The sequence below is a fragment of the Pelophylax lessonae genome (genome assembly GCF_965119305.1).
Source record: "Pelophylax lessonae genome assembly, chromosome: 1".
NCBI classification, from domain to species: domain Eukaryota; kingdom Metazoa; phylum Chordata; class Amphibia; order Anura; family Ranidae; genus Pelophylax; species Pelophylax lessonae.
The window spans coordinates 324,282,759-324,289,187 of record NC_138768.1 but is presented as its reverse complement, the minus strand read 5'-3'; the positions used below and the strand labels follow the sequence as shown (position 1 = coordinate 324,289,187).

The window sequence follows — 6,429 nt, the reverse complement described above, 5'->3', positions numbered from 1 at the left end:
AGAAAAATACAAATTTTTTGTCTGTCACTAGCTTTCTGAGGGTCTGATCAAGGACAAGGATACACCTGATATATTTAGAGTGGAGTCAGTAAGATGACAATAAAAATGACTGAAAACAAGGGATCAGTATGACAGCCATTCATCTAGTGTTTTCAGAAGGAGAAGTCAACAAAGTATCCTCATACTTCATTCAGATAGGTTCCTAAAATAGTTTTTTAGCTTATGTTATCTATTTTCCCAAGTCCAATAGTATGGCTCTTTTTGCAAACTGTGCTGCCACCTAGTGGCACAAAAGAGAGAAGGGCTGGGTGGTTTTTGAATTAGTAAATCCATACTCTATGTCAGTGTGCAGATCTAGTACAGAAATACATAGAACTATCATCTGTGACCATATTGTTCATCTGTAGAGATATCATGTTATTACTGTCATCCCTGGATATTGTGAATCTTCCTTTAATCGCATCTGCATAATATGTTGTACTGTGTATGCGACACAACCACTGTAATCCTTTTCCGGGGGCCTGTCTGACCCAATCCATCCAGTAGCTGCTGACAGAGAATCCAGAACCTTTACATGTCAGTGTATAGGAGCTCCCAGGCTTCACTACAGCAGGATCTGACTGCAAGAGTTGTTGAGCCAAACAGACACCTGAAAATAACACATCATCAATATATCGTCCACACATAGCTTAGAAAAAAAATCTACTTGTAGTAATCTGGGTAAATGTTCAGTAACTTCCTACCTGTTAGGCATGTCAGTATTAATACATGTCCAATAAAAAGCCTCATTCTGGGAACAACTCTGTACATTTTAGAATTGATTTTCTAGACCTGGGGCTGCTGTACCTTTATTCTGGCCAGAGTTGTAATATTTGAAAATGACGGAGCGTTATTTGCATATACCAGTAGATATCTACACCACTGACTGCTAATACTGTATGTATATTCAAGTCAGGGATGACTATAAGTCACACTACAGTACAGTCTGTCTGTTGAAATATGCAGTCAATATACATGCACTGATATAAATTAACCACTTAAGTCCCGGAAGAATTTAACCCCTTCCTGACCAGGGCCTATTTTGCGATTCGGCACTGCGTGACTTTAACGGACAATTGCGCGGTCGTGCGAAACTGTACCTAAACGAATTTGACGTCCTTTTTTTCCCACAAACAGAGCTTTCTTTTGGTGGTATTTGATCACCTGTGCGATTTTTACTTTTTGCACTATAAACAAAAAAAGAGCGACGATTTTGCAAAAATAACAATATTTTTCACATTTTTTTTACATGAAATTCCCCCCAAAAAAAAGTAAAAATCAAAATGTTTTAACATTTTGGGCCAATTTTTTTTTTTTTACCATATGTTTGGTAAAAAAAATTGCAAAAAGCGTATTTTGATTGGTTTGCTCAAAAGTTATTGCGTTTACTAACAAAGGGAAAGATTTTTGTCATTTTTGTTGGTAATGGCGGCGATCTGCGTTTTTTTTTTATATTTTTTTTATTGTTATTTTTTGCGGGACTGCGACATTGCGGCGGACAGATTGGACCCTTGACTGACATTTTTGACACTTTTGGGGTTACCAGTGAAATTTATACAGTAATCAGTGCTATACATATGCACTGTTACTGTAAAATTACACTGGCAGTGAAGGGGTTAACTTTTTTTGAGAGGGAGGGGTTGTTTTATGTGTGTCCCTAGGGGCGTGATTCTAACTGTGATTGGCTGTGGCTTGAGATGTAGGAACAGTGATCAACGGTCCTACATAGTAGAACCGTATGATCACCATTCCTACACAGGGGAAAATGACAGGCGGCTTGTTTACATTAGCCGCCTGCCTTTCTCCCGCTCTAACAGACGATCGCGAGTGACCGACGGACATCGGGTCTGCCGGGCACACGTGCGGGGGGGGGGGGGTGCGTGACCACGCGGGAGCGCACCTCCAGCGGCGCGCACTCGCTCCCTAGTCCCTCACAGGCTAGCGACGTAGCCCTACGTCGCTTTGCCTGTGAGGGGCTGACCGCCGACGTAAATAGTCGTGCGGCGGTCGGCATGTGGTTAAATCCTCTAATATTATTATTATTATTATTATTATTATTATAATACAGGATTTATATAGCATCAACAGTTTGCTTAGCCCTTTACAAAATGAAATATGATTAAAAGTATTTTATCAAATTCCTCTTTCGTCACAAAAAGAAAAAAAAAAGAAAATTTGTCCTAGGCTGCGTTCCTGATTAAGACTACAAACACTTCTCCCTCTCCTCAGTTACATAACATAGGGGACAAGTGCTCTGTTGTTCACAGAAGAGAACTGGGAAAGCTGATAACATTGTTTGAGATTTCAGATCAATGCACAGCAAGTTACAAGCACACTGTATTTCTGAAAGGATCCGTGTATATTTTAGTGTTATTACCTTGAAAAAATAAAAAGTATTGCAATCAACATATGTAAGGGTGGTAAAATGCAAAATGCTCCATTATCATTCTTGGGTTTAGAGATGTACTTTAACCCCTTCCCACCAAGTGTATACTTATATGCAGCCTCACTGAAGTGGGTCTTCTTCCGTGAAACCGCATATATGCGTACTCGTGTTTGTGCTGGGAGCGCGCTGCACTGCGTGTTCCCAACGCAGAGAATGGGCGGGCTCTCACTAAGAACCCCTGGTCCTATACTAACAACTGGGAACCAGGAGGCTAAGATCAACTAATAATTGTGACAGCCTATGATTGGCTATCACAGTGATCAGTCAGTTTAGCCTGCCCCTGTGTCTTTTTCTCCTCTTGAATGGAGAAAAAGATGTATTTTTTTTTTTTTTCAAATTATATCTTTATTTCTTTAAATTCAGTTACATAAACATTTAATACATGTTAACTTCCAAAATTATAGTGTACAAAACATCAATGTCCCTCATTCGGGACAATTATCTTTCATAATATTCTATAACTGAACCCAAATCTCCCCTTTTTCCTTATCTTTTCCCTCTTTTCCCTTCCCCCCTCTCCTCCGAGGTCCTAACAACAGACAAACTACAAAAAAAAAAAAAAAAAAAAAAAAAAAAAAAAAAAAAAAAAAAAAAAAAACCCAAAAAGAAGGGATAGTTAATACTCTGTTATTCTAATTTATCTATTTTCTGTATGCTAATGGGCTGGTTCTTGCTCTATGATTACAGATTGGCCTTCCTCTGAATTAGTATAATCTATCCACTGTTTCCATTTCTTCTCATATTTATCCGTTTGTTGGCGGGCTGATAGAACCAATTTCTCCAGGCTGCTTATCTCCTCCACTTTCCTCATCCACATGTTTATATTAGGTGGCTTAGTCTCTCTCCATCTAAGGGGTATGCATATCTTTGCTGCGTTTACTAGATGGGGCATAATAGATTTTTTATAGTTTTGCACCGGTTTACTGGGGGCGTGGAGCAGAAAGAGGGATGGTTCTTTAAGAAAATTGCATTTCATAATCTTCTGTATTGTCCTCCAGATCTGTTCCCAAAACACCTCTAGTTCAGGACATGTCCAGAATATATGAAGCATTGTCCCTCTCCCCGCTCCACATCTCCAGCAGCGGTCAGTATTTGCTACAGAAATTTTATTCAATTTAACTGGGGTATAATACCATCTGGTAAAGATCTTATAATTCAGTTCTTGGATTCTCACACACATTGAAGTTGAAAATACTGACTTAATTATTTGATTTTCTTGTTCTATTGAAAATATGGTACCCATTTCCCTTTCCCATTCCCTCAGGAACGGAAGTTTTCGCCGTTCTGCTAATGTCATTATCAGGGAGTACAATTTTGATATAGTATGTTCCAAAATCCCATTCTGGCTACATATTTTTTCAAAAGGTAATACAGTTTTGTCCCCCTGAGACGGCATCTGCAACGTCCCTAGAAAGTGGCGTAATTGAAATGCTCTCCATAAATCTAGGCCAAAATGGCCTGAGACACTTGTTAGTTCCTCCATGGTTACCCATCCTGTCTCTGAGATGAAATCTGATATCTGGAATATTCCTCTCTCTGCCAATATCTTAAATTTCTTATCCTGATATCCTATCTCAAAGTGGGGGTTACCCAAGACTGGATACAGGATGGAATTCTCCCGTATGAGTTTTTCCTGTTTGAATATTTTCGCGCATATTTTAATTGTGTTTCCTATAATAGGATGATTCTTCATGGATGCTGGTATAATTTTATAGCACCATGGAGCTCTTTTCAATAAGATCTCACATTGTGCCTGCTCTAAGTTTGGCCATGTCTTATATTTCCCATGACGGCACCAGTCAATCACTCTTCCCAGTTGAATAGCTTGGTAGTATTTCCTCATGTTCGGGACTGCCAGACCCCCCTCTGATTTTGATTTAAATAGATATTTTTTCCCTATTCTCGGACGTTTTGATTTCCATATGAAATTCATTATCATGATTTCGATCTGTGACAGGAATCGAGATGGGATATGGATGGGAAGTGCCTGGAACATATATAGAAATTTTGGTAGTACACTCATTTTGACTATATTGCACCTGCCGATCCATGAATACATTCCCCCTTTCCATTTTTGCAATAATAGGTTTATTGATTTTAGTAAAGGGTTGAAATTTAAGCTAAATAGTTGTGCTATTTTTGGTGTAATCCGTGTGCCAAGATATTTTAGGGCCTTCTTTGTCCATTTCAACTTAAAATTTACATATAATTGTTGTTGAAGTGCCTCTGACAGTTCTATTCCCATTGTTTCGGACTTAATAAAGTTTATCTTCATATTCGATTGGATGCCGTATCTCTCCAATTCATATAACAAATTGGGAAGTGATATAGTTGGATTTGTAATCGAGAATAAGACATCATCCGCGTACGCTGATATTTTATATTGGTCCTTCCCCACTTTAATACCCGAGATATCAGGATTCATGCGAATTTTGCAGAGAAAGGGTTCCAATGACAATACGAACAGGAGTGGAGACAGGGGGCACCCCTGTCTTGTACCATTTGCAATTAAGAATTCTGAGGAGAGAACTCCATTTACCTTTACTCTAGCCGATGGAATTGAGTAACTCTGTTTTATCCATTTTAACATTTTCTCTCCTATTCCTATATAGCGTAGGACAGCAAACATATACTCCCACCTAACCCTGTCGAACGCTTTCTCTGCGTCAGTATTTAACAGGACCGTTGGTATCTTATTCTGATGTATTATATGTATTAGGTTCAGTAACTTGGTCGTGTTGTCCCTTGCCTCTCGGGTTGGGACAAATCCAACCTGATCTAGATGGATCAATTTTGTCAGGTGTTTCTGCAATCTTACTGCTATAATCTTTGTAAAAATTTTGAAATCAGTATTCAACAATGAGATTGGTCTATAGCTTTTACAGGAAGAAGGGTCTTTCCCTTCTTTGGGAATTACCGTTATATGAGCATGTATGGTTTCTTTGGGGATACTATTCCCTGCACCCCATGAGTTAAACATATCTCTCATGAATTCTTTCAGGTATGGGATTAGCTTTTTATAATAGTGTATAGTAAATCCGTCAGGACCAGGTGCCTTCCCTACTTTGATATTTTTAATAGTTTCCATTATCTCCGCTGCTGTAATTGGAGATTCAAGAATCTTACTCTCTTCTTCTGACAATTGGGGCATTTGTGAAGTTTGTACGTATTCCTCCAACTGTGTATATGGAACTATCGGGGTTTTCAAGTTATATAGGGTTTCATAATACTTTTTGAATTCTTGAGTTATCTGTTTAGGATAGGTGAATCTCTGTCCTGCATCATTTACTATATGTGGTATATAAGATGTCAGGTTTTGGTCTCTAAGCGATCTTGCCAAAAGCCTTCCACATTTGTCCCCTGATTCATAGATATTTTTTTTAGTTTTCTGAATTGCAGCTTTGGCTCTGAAAGATAGGAGTTCATTAATATCCCTTCTTATTTTTAAAAGTTCTGCCTTTCCCTCTGTTGTCGGTGCGTGCTTGTGTTTTGCTTCTGCTTTATGTAAGGATTGGAGTAAATGGTTTAATTGTTTATTTCGTTGTTTTTTGATCCTGGACCCATGTTTAATTAATATCCCGCGTATGACTGCTTTGTGAGTTTCCCATATTATACCTGGATCTGAGTCTTCCGTGGTATTAGTCAGAAAAAAGAATTCTATTTCTGATTCTACCTCTGCCATAGTCTCTCGGTCCTGTAAAAGACTTTCGTTCAATCTCCAAGTTGTTTCTCTCCTTTCTCTTTTGTTTGGTAACTCATAAGTTATTATAATTGGGGCATGATCGGACCAAGTCACCGAACCTATCTTTATATCTTTTATAGCGTGTAGTTGACTGTGTGGAATTAGAAAATAATCTATGCGGGAGTATTGTTGATGTAGGGAGGAATAAAATGAGTAGTCTCTTTCTCCTGGATGTCTAAGACGCCATGCGTCTATTAATTGC

At 38.6% G+C, this 6,429-nt stretch overlaps 1 long non-coding RNA gene across 1 annotated transcript in view; it reads right to left on the bottom strand.

Annotated features, from left to right (window-relative positions):
* Positions 1-212: 212 nt before the first annotated feature.
* LOC309566282 overlaps positions 213-6,429 on the bottom strand; it is a 41,995-nt gene continuing 35,778 nt past the window's right edge. Inside the window, exon 3 of the long non-coding RNA XR_014225861.1 lies at positions 213-280. This is a non-coding gene — a long non-coding RNA (uncharacterized lncRNA). The remainder of the gene's footprint in view (positions 281-6,429) is intronic.